The sequence below is a fragment of the Mobula birostris genome, chromosome 4, assembly GCF_030028105.1.
Source record: "Mobula birostris isolate sMobBir1 chromosome 4, sMobBir1.hap1, whole genome shotgun sequence".
Taxonomy (NCBI): domain Eukaryota; kingdom Metazoa; phylum Chordata; class Chondrichthyes; order Myliobatiformes; family Myliobatidae; genus Mobula; species Mobula birostris.
The window spans coordinates 103,066,533-103,091,065 of record NC_092373.1 but is presented as its reverse complement, the minus strand read 5'-3'; positions in this window follow the sequence as shown (position 1 = coordinate 103,091,065).

Here is a 24,533-nt window from a genome sequence, read left to right as displayed (position 1 = left end):
TGTTGTGTACTTGCATTTTCAGAAGGCCTTTGACAAGGTGCCACACATGAGGCTGCTTAACAAATAATGAGCCCATAGTTTTATTGGAAAGATGCTAGCATGGATGAAGCTGCCAGTGACTAGCAGTGTTTCACAGCGGCCAAAGTTTTTTTTTTACCATATTTGTCAATGATTTGGATGATGGAATTGATGGTTTGTTGCAAAGTTAGCAGACGATATGAAGATAGGTGGAGGGGCAGGTAGTTTAGAGGAAGTAGAGAGGCTACAAAAGGACTTAGACAGGTTAGGAGAATGGGCAAAGAAATGGCAGATGGAGTACAGTGCTGGGAAGTGTATGGTCATGCACTTTGGTCAAAGAATGAAAGGGTTGGCTATTTTCTAAATGGAGAGAAAATATAAGAACTAAAGTGCAAAGGGACTTGGGAGTCCTTGTGCAGGATTCCCTAAAGGTTAATTTTCAGGTTGAGTCTGTGGTGAGGAAGAAAATAAAATGTTAGCATTCATTTCAAGAGGATTGGAATATAAAAGCAATGATGTAATGTTGAGGCTTTATAAAGCACTGGTGAGACCTCACTTGGAGTATTGTGAGCAGGTCTGGGCACTTTATCTTTGAAAGGATGTGCTGAAACTGGAGAGGGTTCAAAGGGGGTTCATGAAAACGATTCCAGGATTGAACGGCTTGTCATATGAATAACCTCCGATGGCTCTGGGCCTGTACACTAGAATTCAGAAGGATAAGGGGTGACATCATTGAAAACTATCGAATGGTGAAAGGCCTTGATAGAGTGGAGGTGGAGAGGATGCTTCCTATGGTGGGAGAGTCTAAGACCAGAGGACACAGCCTCAGAATGGAGGGGCATCCTTTTAGAACAGAGATGAGAAGGAATTTCTTTAGCCAGAGAGTGGTGAATCTGTGCAATTCTTTGGCACAAGCAGCTGTAGAAGCCAAGTCTTCATGGTTCTTGCTTGGTCAGGGCATGAAGGGATATGGGGAGAAGGCAGCAGATTGGGTCTGAAAGGAATCAGCCATGATGAAATAGCAGAGCATACTCAATGGGCCAAATGGCCTAATTCTGCTCCTATTATTTCATGGTCTTATGGTCCTAAGGTCTAACATGGCAGCACAAAAAGAAAGTATTGTGAAAAATGTGATTGGCTGAGAAGTCAGAGCCATTAATGTAATCATGGAGGATAAAAGCAAGAAGGAATTGAGGAGAAACTTGTACATTTCTCACCACAGCAGGTAGTTGAGGTGAATATCACAGAGACATTCAGGAGAAAGTTGGATAGCAGAGATCAGAGGGTAAAATGAAAGGATAAGTAGATAGTTGGAAGTGAAGTGAAGAGGATGGGGGTGGGGCTGAAGCACCAGCAGGAACCAAAGCGGATGACTGTTTGTTGCTGTGTGATACATTCTATGTTAAACCTTGTCCAATATTTACTGCTAATTTTAACTGATGGGAGGTAATCATCTGTAATTTTTCATATGAAAATGTTTTGTGCAATAAACTTACTGCAGTTTAATGTTTGCGCAATGATCTTACAATTTAAGGGCAGCACCATGGTACAGTAGAGAGAGAGACACTGCCAGAACCCCAGAGCCCTGGGTTCACTCCTGACTTGGCTGTTGTTCGTGTGGAATTTACTGTCCTTGTGAATATGTCAGTTCTACCTCACATCCAAAAACATGTAATTTGGAAGGTTAATTGCCCCCAGTGGGTATATGAGTGGTAGAAAGTGGGGAGGATGATAAAAGGATTAACGTACAATTAGTATAAATGCTTTGTTGGTCAGCATGGACTTGATGGACTGAGGGCCTGTTCTGAGGTCATCATTCAATGGCTTTAAGAACTTCATAACCTTTTTAATTAATGGGTTGAGTTGACATGTACTTTTTGTATTTATTCAGAATATGGGTAAGTGTGCCAAAACCTGTTTGCTTTCAGAGCTTTACACATAACGACATGTCTTAGGAGAAGAGTTACAAGTTGGCCAGGCTGACTGGTTGCAGCAGCTTCTCTAATTGTTGGAAATTAGTGAAACTGCTGAGTTTATAGGAGAGTGTAACAGCTTAATGGTTCTAAATGATATGGGTCTCCCTAGGAACATCTTGCCTGAGAGAAATGTTTGATAGCTCTCTTCTGGAGTTTCTTTGCTACATTAAAGACAGCAGGCAAATATCCTGCTCCTTTGGTCTTTATCTTAATTGTTACACAGTAAGCTGATGGGTTCAAGTTGCACTCTGGTGATTTTATGACATTAGTAGACAAGTACTTGCTATATTCCACCGGGAGTGATGCAAGTCATTGACATTTGGTTGAGAAGTTAAACCAAATCCTGTCTGGCTCTTTAGGTGGACAAGGAATATTCCTTTGCAAATTTTGAAGAGCATATGATACTTCCCAAGTGATCCAACAATATTATATCTTCAAATAACCTAAATTAAAATAATATTTGTGCATTATTTTATTCGTATTTGTAGGTTTTTGTTTATTTTTAAATTTAGGGATACAGCACAGTAATGGGCCTTCCTGGCCAACGAGCCCACACTGCCCAGTTACAGACACGTGTAACTAATTAATTGGTTTACTACTGTCACGTGTACCGAAATCAGTGAAAAGTTTCTGATTTGCATGCTGCCCAGACAGACTTTTCCATGCAGAAGTAATACAAAATGAAAAAGTACGAATGAAGAAGAGTGTTGCAGTTTTAGAGAAAGTGCAGTGCACTTAGACAAATGAAGTGGAAAGGGCACAACAAATTTGACTGAGAGGTCAAGAGTTCATCTGTAGCATGTAAGAGATTTATTCAAGGCTCCTATAATAGTAGAACAAAAAGAGTCCTTAAGTCTGAATGTTCTCAAGTATTTGCATCTTCTGCCTGATGGGGGGCGGGGTGGGGGGGAAGACAGAATAACCGGGGTGGGATGGGTCTTTGATTATGCAGGTGGCTGCTTTCCTAATGCAGTGGGAAGTGTAGACAGGGTCAATGGAGGGAAGGCTTGTTTACATGGTAGATTGGCTTACGTTCACAACTCTGTGCAGTTTCTTACGGTCTTGGATAGTGCAGTTGACATGCCAAGTTATGATGCAACTAGACAGAATGCTTTCTATTGGCAAATCTGTCAAAATTAGTGAGAGTTATCAGGGACATGCTGAATTTCTGAAGAAGTAGAGACAATGGCATGGATGCTATGTTTTCTGGGTTTAACGATCTCTGTCTAAGTTCAGTTCGTTGTCTTTTATAGGTTCAAGGTTATGCACACTGCAATGCACACCATGTGCAATAGCCTGGGATGTCCACCTGGTGACAACAGATGGGTGAGGTGCTGGAGATAAGCTGATGACCATGGAATGGTACTTGCCAAAATTACCACCTCTTCAGGAAGGAAGGAGAGGGGTGGTTCAGAGAGTTTCTTCCACTTCTTATTTTGTTGTATTTTCCTCCAGTGGAACTTTTCAGAAGAGTTATTCCATTTTTGAGATCAGAGTTGTGCACATCCTATGAAAATACTTAGAAACAGGCATCTGGCTAATAGTTATTTTCTGTTTAAATTTCAGAATTAATGGTTATTAAAGTGTGGAATAATACTAATGGAGTGTTACTAAGTGGTATTAAATGAAGTACAATGGGAACATGGGGTTCCCATTATGGTTTTTGTAATGGATTCATTTTTCAGGACCTCGACATCAATGGCAACATTAATATTAATTGTCCAATCCCGATTGCCCTTGAGGAAGTTGAGCTGTCCTCTTGAATGCCCGCAGTTCTTCTGGTGAAGGTGCTCCCACTGTGCAACTGGGAAGGAAGGCTCCAGGATTTCGAACAGAAGTGAATGAAAAACTGGCAAAGTCAGGACGGTGATTTACTGAGAGTGAAGGGCGGATGTGATGTCAGTTGCACATATCTCAACATCTGACAGAGACACAAGAGACTGCATGTGCTGAATCTGACTTTATGCATTTCAGTAATATCCTGGAAAATGATGCATAGCAGCATTAAAAGAGTCAGTGAGACAAAGAGAAATAGATGTAGAGGGAGAGAGGCAGATAGAGAGGAGACAGAAAGTGAGACAAACAGAAGAGGTGAGGGGTGGGGAAGAGAAGAGAGAAAGAGATTGAGAAACAGAGCAATAGAAGGTCAAGATGCAGACAGAAAGAAAGATAAAAGGTATAGATATTGAGAAAGGAAGATGCAGGGGGAGAGAGGGAGCGGGAGAGGCAGAGAGAGAAAGAGAGGGAGAGGTATGATATTGAAATATAAAGATGGAGAGTAGTCATGATAGAGACAATGAAGAAAGTACACTCAGCTTACACTGAGAGGGGAAACACTAAATCTGGTTCAGATGTGTCTTTGGTTCGGTTCAGAAGACTTCTAAATGTGTTGATAGGGGATATCTGTCTCTTATCTGACCACATCAAAGGCCAGCTTTCTAAGCTCACAACCTCCTTGGGTATCATATTTATTCCTGACATTACTCTGCATAGTTACTAACTGAAGCAGTGACATATGAAGAGTCTGCAAAGAACAAACATAGTAGTTCCTCCACTGTGGTCTCACGCTGTAAAGGAATCCTAAGGATTAGACCGTAGACCATCAGACATAGGGGCAAAACAAGGCCATTTGGTCAATAATGTCAGATCCGCTATTCCATCATGGCTGATATATTATTCTCTCACAAGCCTATTCTCCTGGCTTCTCCATGTAACTTTTGACACACTTACTTATCAAAAACCTATCAACCTCTGCTTTAGATATACCAATGACTTGGCCTCCCCAGCAGTCTGTGACAATGAATTCCAATGATTCACCATGCTATGGCTGAAGAAATTCCTCTTAACTCTGTAATGAAGGGACAGCTGTTATTCAGATGCTATGCCCTTTGATCCTGGGATCTCCTCCTATCCACATCCACTCTACACAGGCCTTTCAATATTTGGTAGGTTTCAATGAGATCCACTCATCCATATAAACTCCGATGAGTACAGGCCCTCAGCCAGCTTTCATCGCCCAGAGATATTGTAGGTTTCCTCTGGACCCTCTCCATTAACAGCACATCTTTTCTTCGATATGGGGCTCAAAGCGGCCCTTAGTGCTCCAAATGTGGTGAGTGGGCAAATTCATGGCAGATGCAATTTAATGTGGATAAATGTGAAGTTATCCACTTTGGTGGCAAAAATAGGAAAACAGATTATTATCTGAATAGTGGCCAATTAGGAAAAGGGGAGGTGCAACGAGACCTGGGTGTCATTATACACCAGTCATTGAAAGTGGGCATGCAGGTACAGCAGGCGGTGAAAAAGGCGAATGGTATGCTGGCATTTATAGCGAGAGGATTCGAGTACAGGAGCAGGGAGGTACTACTGCAGTTGTACAAGGCCTTGGTGAGACCACAGCTGGAGTATTGTGTGCAGTTTTGGTCCCCTAATCTGAGGAAAGACATCCTTGCCATAGAGGGAGTTCACCAGATTGATTCCTGGGATGGCAGGACTTTCATATGAAGAAAGACTGGATGAACTGGGCTTGTACTCGTTGGAATTTAGAAGATTGAGGGGAGATCTGATTGAAACGTATAAGATCCTAAAGGGATTGGACAGGCTAGATGCCGGAAGATTGTTCCCGATGTTGGGGAAGTCCAGAACGAGGGGCACAGTTTGAGGATAGAGGGGAAGCCTTTTAGGACCGAGATTAGGAAAAACTTCTTCACACAGAGAGTGGTGAATCTGTGGAATGCTCTGCCACAGGAAACAGTTGAGGCCAGTTCATTGGCTATATTTAAGAGGGAGTTAGATATGGCCCTTGTGGCTACGGGGGTCAGGGGGTATGGAGGGAAGGCTGGGGTGGGGTTCTGAGTTGGATGATCAGCCATGATCATAATAAATGGCGGTGCAGGCTCGAAGGGCCGAATGGCCTACTCCTGCACCTATTTTCTATGTTTCTATGTTTCTATAAAGCCTTAGCATTACATCCTGGCTTTTATATTCAACTTCTCTTGAAATGAATGCTAACGTTGTATGTTTTTGCCTTTCTTACCACCAACACAACCTGCTAGTTAATCCTTAGGGATTCCTGAATCCCTTTGCACCTCTGTTTTCTGAATTCTCTCTATGTCTAGAAAATAGTCTACATCTTTATTCCTTCTCCCAAAGTGCATGACCATATATACATACACACACACACACACACACACACACACACACACACACATGCATGCGCACGCACACACGCATGCACACACACACACGCACGCACGCATGCACACACACACACGCACACATGCACACACACACGCGCGCACACACATGCGCACACGCACACACACACACACACACGCACACACACACACACACACACACACATATATATATATATAAAATAGTTAAATTAAATTAGTAATGTAAAAATAGAAATATAGAAGTAGTGAGGTAGTGTTCATGGGTTCAGTAATCAGATTGCAGAGGAGGAGCAGCTGTTCCTGAATCGCTGAGTTTTTGCCTTCAGGCTCCTGTACCTCTTCCCTGATGGTAACAATGAGAACGAGGCATGACCTGGGTGAAGGGGGTCCTCCTTGAAGGATGCCACCTTTCTGAGGCACCGCTCCCTGAAGATGTCCTGGATACTATGAAGGCTGGTGCCCATAATGGAGGTGACCAAGTTTACAACTCTCTGCAGCTTAGTGCCATCCTATGCAGTAGCCTCTACCCTCCCCCCGCCCCCATTCCAGACAATGATGCAAACAGTCAGAATGTCCTCCATGGTATATCAGTAGAAATTTGCGAGTGTCTTTGGTGCCATACCAAATCTCCTCAAACATGAAACATAGCCACTGTCGTGCCTTCTTTGTGGCTGCATCGATATGTTGTGTCCAGGGTAGATCCTCAGAGATATTGAATCTCATAGGTCCTCAGAGACACACAGAAACTTGAAATTGCTCGCTCTTTCCACTTCTGACCCCTCTATGAGGACTGGTGCGTGTTTCCTCATCTCCCCCTTCCTGAAGTCCACAATCAGTTCTTTGGTCTTACTTACTTTGAGTGCAAGGTTGCTGTTGTGACACCACTCAACCAAATAATTGATCTCACTCCTGTATGCCCTCATATTCTGAAAGGATCTCTAACCTAGTTTTACTCTTTATCAAAAATATACTTCTTTGCTTTTCCAGTGAGACAGATGCCATCTAATGCATAGCAATTCTTTAAAGAAAAGCTGAAAGTTCTAACCAGAGCCGTCACTGATATCTCACAATAAACGTAAATGATTACCTTCCTTTGTTTCCAGTTGGTTGGCTTGGTTCTGACATTCCTACAATTTTGCTATGATTAGGGGCAACCTGCAGGAATAAATTTCAAGGCACTTCTCTGCAATAAAACTGGTCGGTCCACTCTGTGTTATGTCAGGTGCTGTCTCAGTAATGGCAAATCCGGATCCCAACATCTCAGTAATATTTGAGCAATATTGTGAATATATTGTTTGAATAAGCATTCTTTGTTTGTTTAAATAATTCATTATTGGTTGTATGTAATGCCCTGGGTAAGATTTCGAGGGAGGTGTTTTTATATTATCTATTTTCTGTAAAAGCGGTGCGTCATGCTACAGGAATGTTTTGGCTTTGGCTAAAGATAAGGAGCCATGTTGTCTAACTTAGGAATGTGGCGTCAGCCATTTGGGATTGCCTTGGTACGGGTCATAACTTTCCACACAGTGGAACATCTAAGATTTTTGGGTGGGAGCAGCTTTCTGAAGGACAGTGGTCTGGTTTGGGGTTTTTGGGTGACCGCTGGAGAGTGGGGTACAAGGGAAGATGCTGTAGAATGCCATTTGAAGGAGAGACCCCGTTGTAAGAAGTGCTTCGTGGTGATGAATGGTTCCAGGGAGGAAGTGCCAATACTCCTGATTTAGCCAGTCCGTTCAAGATGGTCTTCGAGGGAAGGTCGAACTGTGGCCAGTGTTTTTCATGCAGAACTTGGGTTCAGCATGTGAGTAAAGTGATGCACCCGATTACTTCAGAAATGAGCAGCAAAGTTTATGTGCACATTGGATTGGCTTAACTGTAACGGGTCCTGTTATCGTTCTTTTATTTTCCTATTAACTTCGATAAAGTTGAAAAACACTTTCTTCATAGTTTTGTGCTGGTGTATGATCTGTCATTTCTTGGTGACCGATAATTGTGTGTGAGCCGCACTTGTACTGCATTTGCTACAATCTATGTTCCTGAGTCGGAACATCCCAACTTTCCTGTTTGGTGGAACCACAAATCATACCGACCATAGACATACATTGCTTATGAAAGGTGGCCTTCTCGCTGCCGAGCCATGTGGCTGTCAGCAGAGTGAGCTAATGAGCCGAGTTTATATGTGAGCACTGGCGAGGGGGTCGCACATACATAAAAAATACATGAATTTACTTGCTGCCAGTCCACCAACCAGCATGGGCCACTGGTCTGAAAGAGCAGCCCACAGGCCAGTCATCCAGGCCCAGACCACCTCCCACCCACCACACTAAGACTATTAGAAATAGAATCAGGTGTAAGCCATACAAGCCAGTGAGCCTGATCTGACCGTAATGAGATTATAGTTAATCCAATTTCTGTCATTTGCTTTCTTGCCTTCTTCCTGTTTCCCTAAAGTCTCTTAAAATCCTCATATTCAATAGATGTAAACCTCACAGCTTTTGCAACACATTCAGAGAAGTTCTTCCACATTTCGACTTTGTGGCTACCTGTAAGCAAACAAGTCTCAAGGCTGTGTAATTTATACATTCTTTGATAATAAATGCTCTTTGAATATTTGGATCTTTGAATTTCAGTTCTGAATAGGTATTCCTTTATTTGGAGGAGCATTGAGAACAAGCATTACTACAGGCAAACATATGGTATACTGAAGACAGGCTTGAAAGTAAAATTCTGATAATCTGCTATCTGATCGTAATGTTTGTCTTTCTCCAGGACTCTAGCTCCTGCGCTCCTTTCTGACCTACTGGGGTCCCAGTTCCCTTTCTCCCTCTCACTCACCAAAGTCCTGGTTCTTGTGCATCTTTCTGGCTCATTGACCTTCCGGTTTCCACATTCCATTCCAACTCGGTGATCCCCTGGTTTCCTGTGATTTCCTTAAAATGACCAATGTCTATTTTACAGACCCTATTTAAACTTGTCAAATTGATTGTAATACTGTACCTATCCTGGGCCCAGCATATTGATACAATCATAAAAGAGGCAAATCAGTAAGAGCTTGAGGAGATTTGATATGTCTGCAAAGATGCTGGGATATTTCTACAGATGGATGGTGGAGAGTGCTCTGACTGCTTGGTACCGAGGTTCCAGTGCACAGGACTGAGAAAGGTTGTAGACTGTTGCAGACTGAGTTAGTACCATCAAAGGGCACAAACTTCACCACCGTCAAGGGCATCTTTAAAAGGCATTGCCCCAAGAAGGCACTTTCCCACTGACATAAAACAACAAATTTCATGACAGATGTCAGTGATAATAACCCTAAATCAGATTCAGAATTAAAGGAAGTGGAGTGACCTGGAAAATTCATTTGTCTATCACCGGTCCTCTGCGTGCATGATTACTGAAGTTTAACTTGATTGAGATTTGACATGTCTTGGCTGATAAATTGTTTTTGGGATGTGAATTCTTTTGTTGGGTTTTACTTTTAATGCGAGATTGTTCAGAAAAAGAGGAAGGACAAGTGGGGGTTGTGGGTATAGATCTGTGTTTACCGGCAGAGTTGTCCGTGGACCACCTGAGAAGGCAGTGTGGCTTCAGTCTCTTGTGCCAGGGGAGGTGAGGACATCTCCAGAAGAAAGACAGCCCCTGCAATATTTGCAAGTAGCACATTTCACACACTAAGCTCCTTTATCTTTGAAGGCGCAGTATAAAGACAATGATTGCCAGGTGTGTGGATATAAGGGTTTATTTATTTATTTATCAAGATACAGCATGGACTAGACACTTCCAGCACCTTAAGCAACTACCGATGTAACCCTAGCCTAATTACAGGACAGTTTACAATGACAAATCAACCTACCAACTGGCATGTCTTTGGACTGTGGGAGGAAACCCATGCGGTCAGGGGGAGAACGTACAAACTGCTTACAGGCAGTGGCAGGAATTGAACTCGGGTCCCATTGTGCTAACCAGTACCCTGTTTATTTTAAAGAGCATGAATCATGCCAAATATCTAGTTCATTTCCATATTTTCAACATATTGAAAACCACAGTACTTGGTTTTATAAAAACTAATTTTTCTCTTGAAAATCTACCCCAGGGACAGAAAAGTTACTCTTTTTAAAGTACCACCTATTTATTCAAGGACCCTACTATTGTCAGATCAAACACCCAACAACATGACAGAAGTAAAGTCCACTGGCTCAGGAACACTCTATGCCTAGTAAACTGGCAAATGTGCCATCAAACGTCTGAGCCCCATCCTGAAAAAACATCCCCTCAACCCAGCTCTTTGTCACACCACTAAATGCCCTGCGTTCTGCTCAGATGTTCTCGGTTTTTATGAGATCCCCGTGAAACATCTGAGGTGGTTTTCTGTGCTCAGTGCATTCCTGAGCATCAAGGTCCCAGCTGGAGGAAGTCAGTGGGTCAAGTTACATTTGTGAGAGGAATAGGAATATTGCCACGTTGGGTTGTAACTCTGCACCCACCTCTCCACTCAATTCTCAGTGTCTGTCACTCCAGATTCCAGCGTCAGCAGCTGTTCGCGTCTCTCAGCAAGATCTGATTTGCTTTGTCTCATTTTGTAAATAGGACATCTGGTTGATCAACAGGATTATATGGGTACAAGCATGAAAAGAAATCATTTGGCCAAACTGCTCCATGCAGATGTTTGTAGTTAAGAGAAATTTCTTTTTATTCTATGCACTTTGTTCCTGTTTTCCAGACTAGCTTTAAATACATCAAAGAAATGTGGATGCTGGAACAGAAGATAAAAGAGACTGCAGATACTGGAATGTGGAACATAAAACAGAATGGCAGAACAATTCAGTGTATTAATAAGAAATTCACTCTCAATTCTCTATTTCATTGGTTAGTAGCTGCCTGATGATGTGAAGAGTTTCTCAACATCCTTCTGCTCTGACCTTCATTAATTCTAAAAATCCCTCTGTCACATCCCCTCTTGCCCAACAACCCTCTGTCATTGTTTCCTGATTGATAGATGCACCTGGCGAATTTTGATTGCACTTTCTTTAAAGTTTTCACATCTTTCTGGTGGCATAGTGAACATTTAAGTCTGCTGCCGTTATCTTATATCCATTTCCTATCAAAGTGAAATGCAATATTTAGTTTGAATTCCTTATAATCTTATCAACCTATGAAAACTTATTTTAAATTATTGAATTCAGTTTGGAAGACTGAAAGTATATTTTTAAAATGCCCTTAGTGAATAGGACCTCTGCTCTCAAATATTACTTCTTTGGACCTATATTTGTTAATGGTAGCATGGCTGAAATAGATAGGAGAGGAATTTTTTCGTGTGAAGTAGATTTAGCAAGAAACAGGGGGTCAAGTTTGAATTCTCTTACCGAGTTATACTGGGCACAGAATGCAGGTGCTACTTCTGTAGAGCTGTCATGGACATGGAAAGACCATGATCACCAACTTTTTGGATCGAGACTACAGAGCGTCGTGGGAGCTGAATTTTGAAGGAAGGCAGTTTTTTAAAAAACTTCTTCGAGTGCAAGAAGGACGAGACTGCGCAGGCACATGACATCAACAGGACAGCGCGGAGAGTTTAAAAAGGCAGGTTGCTGCCAATGGCTCTCTTTTGGATCGGGACTACAGAGCGTCGTGGGAGCTGAATTCTGAAGGAAGGCAGTTTTTTTAAAAACTTCTTCGAGTGCAATAAGGATGAGACTGCGCAGGCGCGTGACATCAACAGGAACACGTGGAGAGTTTAAAAAGGAGACCACCCTATACAGCGGGCAGCGGAGTGAGCGGTAGCAGAGTGTAGGGCTTTGGCTTCAACGGGTTTCGGCGGTAAACAGGAAGAGGCGAGAGCGAAGCACCAACTCTTTTTTTTCTCCTCCCCCCTTCGCGAATCGGCCCGGACAGACAGGAACAGCAGGGCTCTCACAGCTAACGGTACGAGCTAACGGTTTAAAAAGTTCATCTGTTTGGCGAGGTAAGTGGGTGAGTAGACTTATTTTTCTTGTTTCATTCCTGTAGAATTAGGTAGCATGCCTGCAGGGTTAGTGCTTTGTTCAGGGTGTCAGATGTGGGAATCCTGGGAGACCTCCAGCCTCCCTGATGGCCACATCTGCGCCAGGTGCACTGAGTTACAGTTCCTCAGAGACAGTGTTAGGGATCTGGAGCTGCAGCTTGATGGCCTGCTGCTTATTAGGGAAAGTGAAGAGGTGATAGACAGGAGCTACAGGGAGGTAGTCATTCCTAGGCTACAGGGGTCAGAAAACTGGGTCACTGAGGGAAGGGAAATGCCCGGATAGTGGAGAGCACACCTATGGCTGTCCCCCTCAGCAACAAATATCTTGTTCTGGATGCTGTTGAGGGGGATGACCTGACAGGGGACACCCACGGTGACCGGGTCTCTGGCACTGAGCCTGGCGCTGTTGTGCAGGAAAGAAGGAGGGAGAAAAGGAATGTGGTAGTCGTAGGGGATTCCACAGTCAGGGGAACGGACAGGAGATTCTGTGAGCTTGATAGAGATACCCGCATGGTGTGTTGCTTCCCAGGTGCCAGGGTACGGGATGTCTCGGATTGGGTCCTGAATATTCTGAAGGGAGAGGGTGAGCAGCCAGTTGTCTTGGTACATGTTGGTACCAGTGACATAGATAGGACAAAGGAGGAGGTCCTGAAGAGAGATTTCTGGGAGTTAGGAAGGAAACTGAGAAGCAGGACCTCCAGGGTAGTAATCTCGGGATTGCTACCTGTGCCATGTGCTAGTGAGGGCAAGAATAGTAGGATCAGGCAGATGAATGCGTGGCTGAGAGACTGGCGCAGGGGGCAAGGCTTCAGATTCTTGGATAATTGGGATCTCTTCTGGGGGAAGTATGACCTGTTCAAAAAGGACAGGTTACACCTGAACCCGAAGGGGACTAATATCCTGGCGGGAAAGTTTAATAGAGCTGTTAGGGAGGGTTTAAACTAATTTGGCAGGGGGATGGGAACCGGAATGACAGAGCGGAGGAAGGGGAAAACAGAAATAAATCTAAGATAGTGAGCAGTAAAGATGTCAGGAAAGACAGGCAGGTGATGGGGCAAATTTGTAGCCATTGGGATGAGTTGCAGTGCAATCAAAGCAAAAAGTACCAAATACTGGTCTTAGGTATTATACTTGAATGCCTGCAGCATAAGGAATAAAGTGGATGATCTTGTCGTACAGCTACAGATTGGCAGGTATGATATTGTGGCCATCACTGAGACCTGGCTAAAGGATGCATGTCTCTGGGAGCTGAATGTCCAAGGATACACGATGTATCGGAAGGATAGGAAGGTAGGCAGAGGGGAGAGGGAAATGGCTTTATTGGTAAAAAATGATATTAAATCATTAGAAAGAGATGATATAGGATCGGAAAGTGCAGAATCTTTATGGGTTGAGCTAAGAAATAGCAGGGGTAAAAGGACACTGATGGCAGTTATTTATTGGCCTCCAAACAGCTGCAGGGATGTGGACTACAAATTACAACTGGAAATAGAAAAGGCTTGTCAGAAGGGCAGTGTTATGATAATTGTGGGGGATTTTAACATGTGAGTGGATTGGGAAAATCAGGTCGGCACTGGATCTCAAGAGAGAGAATTTGTAGAATGTCTGCAAGATGGTTTTTTAGAACAGCTTGTTGTTGAGCCCACTAGGGGATTGACTGCACTGGATTGGGTATTGTGTAATGAACTGGAGGTGATTAGAGAGATTGAGGTGAAGGAACCCTTAGGAGGCAGTGATCATAACATGATTGAGTTCACTGTGAAATTTGAAAAAGAGAAGCCGAAATCTGATGTGTCGGTATTTCAGTGGAGTAAAGGAAATTACAGTGGCATGAGAGAGGAACTGGCCAAAGTCGACTGGAAAGGGACACTGGCGGGAAAGACAGCAGAGCAGCAGTGGCTGGAGTTTATGTGAGAAGTGAGGAAGGTGCAAGACAGGTATATTCCAAAAAAGAAGAAATTTTCGAGTGTAAAAAGGATGCAACCATGGTTGACAAGAGAAGTCAAAGCCAAAGTTAAAGCAAAGGAGAGGGCATACAAGGAAGCAAAGATTAGTGGGAAGACAGAGGATTGGGAAGTTTTTAAAATCTTACAAAAGGAAACCAAGAAGGTCATTAAGAGGGAAAAGATTAACTATGAAAGGAAGCCAGCAAATAATATCAAAGAGGATACTAAAAGCTTTTTCAAGTATATAAAGAGTAAAAGACAGGTGAGAGTAGATATAGGACCGATTTGTAATGGAGAAATTGTAATGGGAGATAAGGAGATGGCAGAGGAACTGAACGAGTATTTTGCATCAGCCTTCACTGAGGAAGACATCAGCAGTATACCGGACACTCAAGAGTGGCAGGGAAGAGAAGTGTGCACAGTCACAATTACAACAGAGAAAGTACTCAGGAAGCTGAATAGTCTAAAGTTAGATAAATCTCCCAGACCAGATGGAATGCACCCGCGTGTTCTGATGGAATTAGCTGTGGAGATTGCGGAGGCATTAGCGATGATCTTTCAAAAGTCGATAGATTCTGGCATGGTTCCAGAGGACTGGAAGATTGCAAATGTCACTCCGCTATTTAAGTAGGGGGCAAGGAAGCAAAAAGGAAATTATAGACCTGTTAGCTTGACATCGGTGGTTGGGAAGTTGTTGGAGTCGATTGTCAAGGATGAGGTTACAGAGTACCTGGAGGCATATGACAAGATAGGCAGAACTCAGCATGGTTCCTTAAAGGAAAATCCTGTCTGACAAACCTATTACAATTTTTTGAGGAGATTACCAGTAGGCTAGACAAGGGAGATGCAGTGGATGTTGTATATTTGGATTTTCAGAAGGCCTTTGACAAGGTGCCACACATGAGGCTACTTAACAAGATAAGAGCCCATGGAATTACAGGAAAGTTACATACGTGGATAGAACGTTGGTTGATTGGCAGGAAACAGAGAGTGGGAATAAAGGGATCCTATTCTGGTTGGCTGCCGGTTACCAGTGGTGTTCCACAGGGGTCCATGTTGGGGCCGCTTCTTTTTACATTGTACATCAATGATTTGGATTATGGAATAGATGGCTTTGTGGCTAAGTTTGCTGATGATACGAAGGTAGGTGGAGGGGCCGGTAGTGCTGAGGAAAGAGTCTGCAGAGAGACTTGGATAGATTGGAAGAATGGGCAGAGAAGTGGCAAATGAAGTACAATGTTGGAAAGTGTATGGTTATGCACTTTGGCAGAAAAAATAAACGGGCAGACTATTATTTAAATGGGGAAAGAATTCAAAGTTCGGAGATGCAATGGGACTTGGGAGTCCTCGTACAGGATACCCTTAAGATTAACCTCCAGGTTGAGTCAGTAGTGAAGAAGGCGAATGCAATGTTGGCATTCATTTCTAGAGGAATAGAGTATAGGAGCAGGGATGTGATGTTGAGGCTCCATAAGGCGCTGGTGAGACCTCACTTGGAGTACTGTGGACAGGTTTGGTCTCCTTATTTAAGAAAGGATGTGCTGACATTGGAGAGGGTACAGAGAAGATTCACTAGAATGATTCCAGGAATGAGAGGGTTAACATATGAGGAACATTTGTCTGCTCTTGGACTGTATTCCTTGGGGTGTAGAAGAATGAGGGGAGACCTCATAGAAACATTTCGAATTTTGAAAGGCATGGACAGAGTGGATGTGGCAAAGTTGTTTCCCATGATGGGGGAGTCTAGTACGAGAGGGCATGATTTAAGGATTGAAGTGCGCCCATTCAGAACAGAAGTGTGAAAAAATTTTTTTAGTCAGAGGGTGGTGAATCTATGGAATTTGTTGCCACGGGCAGCAGTGGAGGCCAAGTCATTGGGTGTATTTAAGGCAGAGATTGATAGGTATCTGAGTAGCCAGGGCATCAAAGGTTATGGTGAGAAGGCGGGGGAGTGGGACTAAATGGGAGAATGGATCAGCTCATGATAAAATGGCGGAGCAGACTCAATGGGCCGAATGGCTGACTTTTGCTCCTTTGTCTTATGGTCTTATGGTCTAATGTCATACGACACAGCACAAACGAATAAACAATGAAGGTGCACTTTTCCACCTCTGATATTTTCCTAACCTAGCAGCAGGTGTTTGGTTTGGAGAACTCAGTTTGAACTGTTCGTGATGGGATGCGTAATTTAATGTCCCAGTAAGTCTCTGGCGCATTTCGTGGTTAAACTTCTGATATCTCTGTTCAGATGTTGCAGAATCCATCTCACTTATGAAATACATTGCAGTGAGTTTAATACATAAAATGCAGGACTCAGAATGCTACAGAGCAGCAGAGGAACAGGACCTTGGATGATGATGTCTGCACTGAACGTGATGCCAATCCTAACATCCTGTCTGCCTGAATAAGGTCTATATACCTCCATTCCCTACCTGTTCAAAAGACCATCAGACATAGCTGCCAAGTTCAGCCATTCAGCCCATTGAGTCTGCTCCGTCATATCATCAGGGCTGATCCTGGATCCCATTCAACCCCATACACCTGTCCTCTCACTCTCACCATATTCCTTGATGCTCCGACCAATCAGGAATCTGTCAACCTCTGCTTTGAATATACCCACAAACTTCGCCTCCACCACATCTGTGGTAGAGCATTCCATAGATTCATCACTTTTTGGTTCATAAAATTCCTCCTTCTGTTCTAAAAGGTCACTCCTCAATTTTGAGGCTGTGCTGTCCAGTTCTGGATACTAGGAAACATCCTCTCTACATCCACTTTATCTAGTCATTTCAACATTCGGTAGGTTTCATTGAGATCCTCCTGCATGCTTCTAAATTCCAGTGAGTACAGGCCGAAAGCTGCCAAACTCTCCTCATATGTTAACCCTCTCAATCCTGGAATCATCCTCGTGAACCTCCTCTGGACTCTCTCCAATGACAATTCATCCTTTCTGAGATAAGGAGCCCAAAACTGTTAACAATTCTCCAAGTGTGGCCTGACTAGTGTCTTATAAAGGCTCAGCATTATCTCTTTCTTTTTATATTCTATTCCCTTTGAAATAAATGTCAACATTACATTTGCCTTCTTTACCACAGACTCAACCTGTGAATTAACCTTCTAGAAGTCTTACACAAGGACCCTTAAGACCCTCTGCACCTCTGATGTTTGAATTTTCTCCCCATTTAAATAATAGTCTGCACTATTCTTCCTTTAATTAAAATGCATTATCATACATTTCCCAACACCGTATTCTATCTGCCACTTTTTTGCAATTTGTCTAAGTCCTGTTGCAATCGCATTGCTTCCTCAGCACTACCTACCCCTTCACTTATCTTCGTATCATCCACAGACTTTGCCACAAAGCCATTTATTCCACTATCTAAATCATTGACAAACAATGCGAAAAGTAGCGGTCCCAATACTGATCCCTGCGGAACTCCACCAGTCATTGGAAACTAACCAGAAAAGACCCCTTTATTCCCACTCACTGCCTCCTGCCTGTCAGCCATTCCTCTATCCGTACCATTTTCTTTCCTGTAACACCATAGGATTTTATCTTGTTAAGCAACCTCATGTGAGACACCTTATCAAATGCCTTCTGAAAATCCAAGTAAGTGACATCCACTGCCTCTCCTTTGTCCACCCTGCTGGTTACTTCCTCAAAAAATTCCAACAGATTTCAGGCAAGATTTCCCTTGACAGAAACCATGCAGACTTTGATTTATTTTATCATTAGTCCTCAAACCTTGTCCTTAATAATGGACAACACTTTCCCAACTTCTGAGGTTAGGCCAACTGTTGTCTTCCTCCCTTTATAAAGAGTGGAGTGACATTTGCAATTTTCCAGTCCTATAGGACCACGTCAGAATCAAGTGATTCTTGTAAAATGATGACCAATGCATCTGTAATCTCTTCAGCAACCTCTCTCAGGACTCTGGGATGTAGTCCATCTGGTCCAGGTGACTTATCCATCTTAAGAGCTTTCAGTTTGCCTAGGACCTATTCCTTTGTAATAGCAATGGCACTCACTCCTACTCCTCGACACTCACGGACCTCTGGTATGCAGCCAGTATCTTCCACAGTACAGACTGAAGCAAAGACCTTATTCAGCTCACCTGCCATTTCTTTGTCTCCCATTACTACCTCACCAGCATCATTTTCCAGTGGTCCACCATCGACTCTCATCTCCCTTTTACTCTTTATATAACTGAAAAGATATTTAGTATCCTGCTTTATATTATTGGCTAGTTTGCCCTCATATTTCATCTTTTCCTTTCTTACAGCTTTTTTAGTTGCCTTTTGTTGGATTTTAAAAGCCTCCCAATCATCCAAATGCCTACACACTTTTGCTACCTTATATGCTCTTTCCTTGGCTTTTATGCCGTCCTTAACTTCCCTTGTCAGCCACAGTTGCCTACCCCTGCCATTTGAGAACAGCTTCTGTGGGACACGTCCATCCTGTGCCTTGTGAACTATTCTCAGAAACTTCAGCCACCTCTGTTCTGCCAGCATCCCCACCAGTATCCTCCTCCAATCCACCTGAGCAAGCTCCTCTCTCATACCTCTGTAATTCCCTTTATTCCATTGTGATACTGATACATGTGACTTATGCTTCTCCTTCTCAAATTGCAGTATGAATTTAGTCTAATTACGATCACTGGTTCCTAAGAGTTATTACACAACACCCAATCTAAGATTGATTTTCCCCTAGTAGGCTCGAGCACAAACTGCTCTAAAAAGCCATCTTATAGGCATTCAACAAATTTCCTCTCTTGCGATCCGACACCAATCTGATTTTCCCAATTCCCTTGCATATTGAAGTCTCCATTACAATTGTGACATTACCCTTATTACATGTCCTTTCAAGCTCCCTTTGTAATCTCAACCCCACATCTTGGCTACTATTTGGAAACCTATATATGATTCCCATAATAGTTCTTTACCCTTGCAGTTTCTTAACTCCACCCACAAAGATTCAACATTCTCTGACCCTTTGTCACCCCTTTCAAAAGATGTAATTTTATCTCTTACCACCAGAGCCACACCATCGACTATGCCATCCTGCCTGTCTTTTCAATACAAAGTATACTCTTTGATGTTAAGCTTCCAACTATGGCCATCTTTCAGCCACGACTCAGTGATGACCACAACATCACACCATACTTGTGCTATTTGTTCGTCCACCTTGTTCTGAATGCTATGTGCATTTAAATACAGCACCTTCACTCCTTCATTCTTCATCCTTATGAATTTTGCTCTGCCTACAGTTGTACCCAATCATTGGCTTGTCTTCCTTACATCGTCGTCGTGGCTATCCCTCGAGGTCGAGGATGATGGTCTTCGTTCTGTTGAACTATTTATGGGCTCTCAAGTGGCTTATGAGTCCAATCATCTACTTGTAAACCTGCTGGCTCATCCTCAGCTCTATCAAACTTGGTTCCTATCCCCATGCCATGTCAGTTTAAACCTGCCCGCAGTAATTTTGGTCCCCCTTGGATTCAAGTGCAACCTGTCCTTTTTGTACAGGTCACACCTGCCCCAGGAGAGGTCCCGAAGACCCAGAAATCTGAATCCCTGCCCCACGCTCCATGTCTTCAGCCACGCATTTGTCTGTCACCTCATTCTATTCCTATCCTCACTGTCGCATGTCATAGGCAGCAATCCCGGGATTACTACCCTTTGAGGTCCTGCTTCTCAGCTTTCTTCCTAACTCCCTGTATTCTGTTTTCTGGACCTTCTCCTTTTTTGACCTATGCTGTTGGTACCAACACTTTGGACTTCTGGCTGCTCACCCTCCCTTTCCAGGATATTGTGGACATATTCAGAGACATCGTGAACCCTGACCCTTGGTAGGCAAACTACTATCCGTGTTTCCTTTTTGCATCCACCGAATCACCTATCTGTCCTCTGATTATAGAGTCCCCTATTACTGCTGCCATCCGCTTCAGATCCCTGCCCTTCTGAGCCACAGGGCCAGACTCAGAGCCAGAGGAACAGCCAATATTGCTTCCCCCAGGTAGGTTGTTCCCCCTCCCCCCCAAAGAGTACTCAAAAAGGAGTACTTATTGTTGAGTGGACAGCCACATGGGTGCTCTCCACCATCTGACAGTCATCCTGTCTCCTGTAGTCTTGGGGTGACTACCTCCCCGTAGCTCCTGTCTATCACTGCTTCACTTTCCCTAACAAGCTGAAGGTCATCGAACCTCTGCTCCATTTCCTTAAGTAGCTGCATCTCGTGCACTTGCTGCGGATGTGGCCATCAGGGAGGCTGGGAGTCTCCCGGGAATTCCACATCTGACACCCAGAGCAGAGCACCCCCTATTCTCTCAAGAGTTAAATAAGAAAAAAAGAAATAAGAAATAAGGAATGAACTTACCTACTTTCCTTGCCTCTGCTTGTTCTTGCTGATGCCCTGTTGAGCCAAGACCTTGCTACTCCGACGATGACCACTCCGCTAGGGGTAACTTATAGAGACTGGGTTGTTTCAAGCTCTTCACCAGACCTGCCCGGCAATGCTTCTGTTGCATTTGCACGGCACGCCAATCGAATTCATGTACCTGTCTAAATGTCTCATACACATTACCATCATATCTGCTGCCACCTCCAGCCCTGGAAGCCCATTCCAGACACCTTCCACTCTCTGTAGAAAAAATGCCTTCTCGATACCCTTTAACCTTTCTTCCTCTCACCGTCAACCACGTTCTCTAGTATTTGACGTTTTCACCCCAGGGATGCCTTTTGCCTTACAAGGCACGAAATGATAGACCATGTGGCATACTGAGCTACATGGTACCAGTAGAAAGGCAAGGCCCTGACCTGACACACAATGCCCTACGCCGACCCCCTAGGCCTGAGTCGACGTAGTAGTAGTCGTAGTACCCTGGGGAAAAAGATTGACTCTGTCCATGCCTGTCATCATTGTTTTTACTTCTATCAGGTCACCCTTCAGCCTGTGACACTCCAGGGAAAACAATCCGTTTGCCCAAACTCTCATTCTACCAATTACTTTCTAGTCCTGGCAACATGCAGGTGAACTTCTTCTGCATTGTTTCCAAGCAAGAAGGCAACATGTGTATTCAATGATCCTCACCATCCAGGCCATGCTATCCCTTTGCAGCTACCATTAGGCACGAGGTACAGAAGCCCCACAGGCCCACATCACTAGGATCAAGAGCAGGTGCTCCCCTTTCCAATTCCAATTACGTTTGCACTGATACTGGTTTATTCTTGTCACATGTACCAAGGTACAATGAAAAGTTTGTCTTGCATATTATTTATACAGATCAAATTATTACACAGTGCATTGAGCTAGTTTATGGTAAAACAGTAACAATACAGAATGAAGGAGAAAACTTCCGATAAAAGTGCAAGTACACATAAAAGATAAAGAGGTAGATTGTGAGGCCAAGGGTCTATTTTATCATACAAGAGTTGAGTAAAATAACAATGAGATAGAAGCTGTCCTTGAGCCTGCTGGTACATGCTTTTCAGGCTTTTGTATCTACTGCCCAATGGGAACGGGGAGGAGAAAATGTCAGGGGTGGGTGGAGTCATCGATCTTGTTGGCTGCAAGAAGTAGAGACAGAGTCCGTAGATAGAACAAAGCTGTGTCCACAGCTAGTTCCTGTGATGTGCTGAGCTCTGTCCACAACTCTAGAGTTTCTTGTGGTCACATCCGGAGCAGTTGCTACAATGGATCCGGGCAGAATAAAGTTTCTGCTCTCAACCCTCTCAATCACAACACCGTTGATGCAGACAGGAGCACATGACCACCCCTCTTTTTGAACTCAACGACCTGCTCATTTTTTTGTACAAGTTCCATTCTGTTAAAGGAAAGACACAGTCAAAGTGGAAAGAGCACAGAAAAGTTTTACAAGGATATTTCCCAGACTGGAGGGCCTGACTAATTGGGAGAGGTTGGCCAGGTTAGGTTTTTATTGCTTGGAACAAGGGAGAGTGAAGAGTGACCTTATAGAAGTGTTAGAAATTATGACAGTCATAGATAAAGTGAATAATAGCAGTCTTTTTCCCCAGGGTAGAGGAGTCCAAAGCCAGGAGGTGTAATTTAGGGTGATAGTGGAAAGATTTAAGAAGGAATTTTCATGCAGTGGTGGTGAGTATATGGGAAAAATTGCCAGATGAGGTTGTTGAGGGAGGTATGTAGTATCACTTGGATATGTCCAGGGAGGGGCAGGGTTTAGAGGGATATGGCTTGCACTGGAAATAGGGTTTAGCTGGGTGGGCATGGATTGGTGGGGCAGAAGGGCCTGGATTTGTACTGTGTTTGCCTTAGTTGTCAGTAGTATCAGAGTGTTTACAGACACGACAGTCAGCGACCACTAACCAGTGACTACAGTCGGTGACCACTAACGTGGTGTTGCTATGGAAATGGGCAGTGAACCTGCCAGCACAGTCGGTGACCTCTTTTCTACATTACAGAGGGGAATGAAATGTACGAATCATATTTTTAAACCCCAGGTTTAAGCAATCTTCAGCAGTAAAGTTGGAGTTTAAGCATTGCATTTTCAATTAAAATCCCATTTTCAATATTTTATATTTAATGATTAAGATCGCAGCAGTGAAGTGTGTCAAGAAATATCATTTATTTTATTAGTGTTGGATGGGCATTCATTTTCCAGGAACCGTCTGCTGTGCGAAAGTGAAACCCCCCTTAAAGCTCACCCTTCCTCTCCTGCCCAGCCAGTAGTTGTGAATATAATTTTCAACCCAATCTAATTCTTTAAGTAAACTCATCTGTCATCTCGGTTGTGAACAGCAGTGTTCATCGTTTAATAAGAGATTCCAGTCCAAGCGTATAAAGAGGTGCTGGACTGATTCCCTCTGCACTTAGAGTCACAGAGAAATACAGTACAGAAACAGGCTCTTCAGTCCATCAAGTCTGTGCTGACCATCTACCACCTAGTGACATAAACCCTATGCTAATCCCACCCTCCCTGTGTTCTTATTAACTAACAGCATTGTAGGTACAGTGTGCCCACCTCTCAAGGACTGCAGTGGTCTGAGAAGGCAGCTCACCACTGCCCTTTCAATGACAACTAGGACTGGGCAACGTAATGCTAGCTCAGCATGTAAGCCCACAGTCTTTGAAAGAATAAAATAAAACTCTTCCCCCCCCCACCTCCCACCCACCCCAGATTCTACAACTCATCTACATAAAATTTACAGTGACCAATTAATCTACCAATCTAGATGTATTTGTGATGTGGGAGGAAATTTCGGTACCCGGAGGAAACCCACACACCTTCACAGGGTAACTATGCACATTGCACATGATCCAGATCTCCAATGCTATGGTGTAATGGCTCTGCCAATTACACCACTGTGCTGCCTTGTTCATAGTTATTATGTAACACCCTTCTTCCAGTTGGTAAGTGATTACATTCAGCGTTAGAATGTTTATGCAGCATTCAAGAGAATCATCTAAAGCAGGTTTGGTGCTATAGCAGCAGTTCCAGGTACAGCCACCAGATGGCAGTATGCTTCCTCCTGCAGCATTATGCCTTGCAGTATGAAAGGCTGGCCTCTCAGAGATGTTCAACTTTCTAGATTTCATCCCCAGACACTGGCGATCCCTTTGCCTCCACTGATACTGCTTAACCTCTAGCACTTTATCTTTTTGATCTGGATTCCATCACCTGCAGTATCTTATATCTTTATATTATTTCCCCAGACTTTATAGTTTTTATCCAGGGGTGAATGTAACAAGATGTACAGATTACCATAAACTAGAGCTGGATGGTAAAGAATACTGGCATCACCCCTCAGTCAGCATCTTCCAATAGCCAAGTGGGCATTTAACAGTACACTAGAATGTCTGCTTCAGTGATCTGTTCATTCCACACCCTGAGTTGTTGAGTAAAGTTACAACAGGGGTCTGTTCCTGAGAACTGTATAGACAACCATGGTGTATGGGGGTTGAAACAGCTGTGACAGGAGAGTGATCAGGCATGGGAGAGCGGCCACCAGCCGGCCTCACTGAGCCAAAGAGTCTGCTCAGTTCTCTCAGCCATGCTTGGCTTGATCTATCTCTTGATTGTTGCAGGTTGAGGTGGTGGAGGCAGAAAGCACAAAGGAATATCCCATTCAACCAGGCAGAAGATGCCTACATTCACGGACCAGCAGACAAATCCATCCCACCGGTCTACCAAACAATCGTTTGTAAACCTGTAAATCAGAGAGGTCCTGTCCTACTTTCAGGGCCTGTAACCTTTGACACTATTACTAATCAACACTATCTGGCTTAAGAAATTCCTCCTCATCTCCGTTTTAAAGGGACGTCCTTCTATTCTGTGGCTGTACCCTCTGGTCCTAGATTCCTCCACTATAGGAAATATCCTCTCCACGTCCACTCTGTTGAGGCTTTCACTACTCAGTATGTTTCAATGAGAAT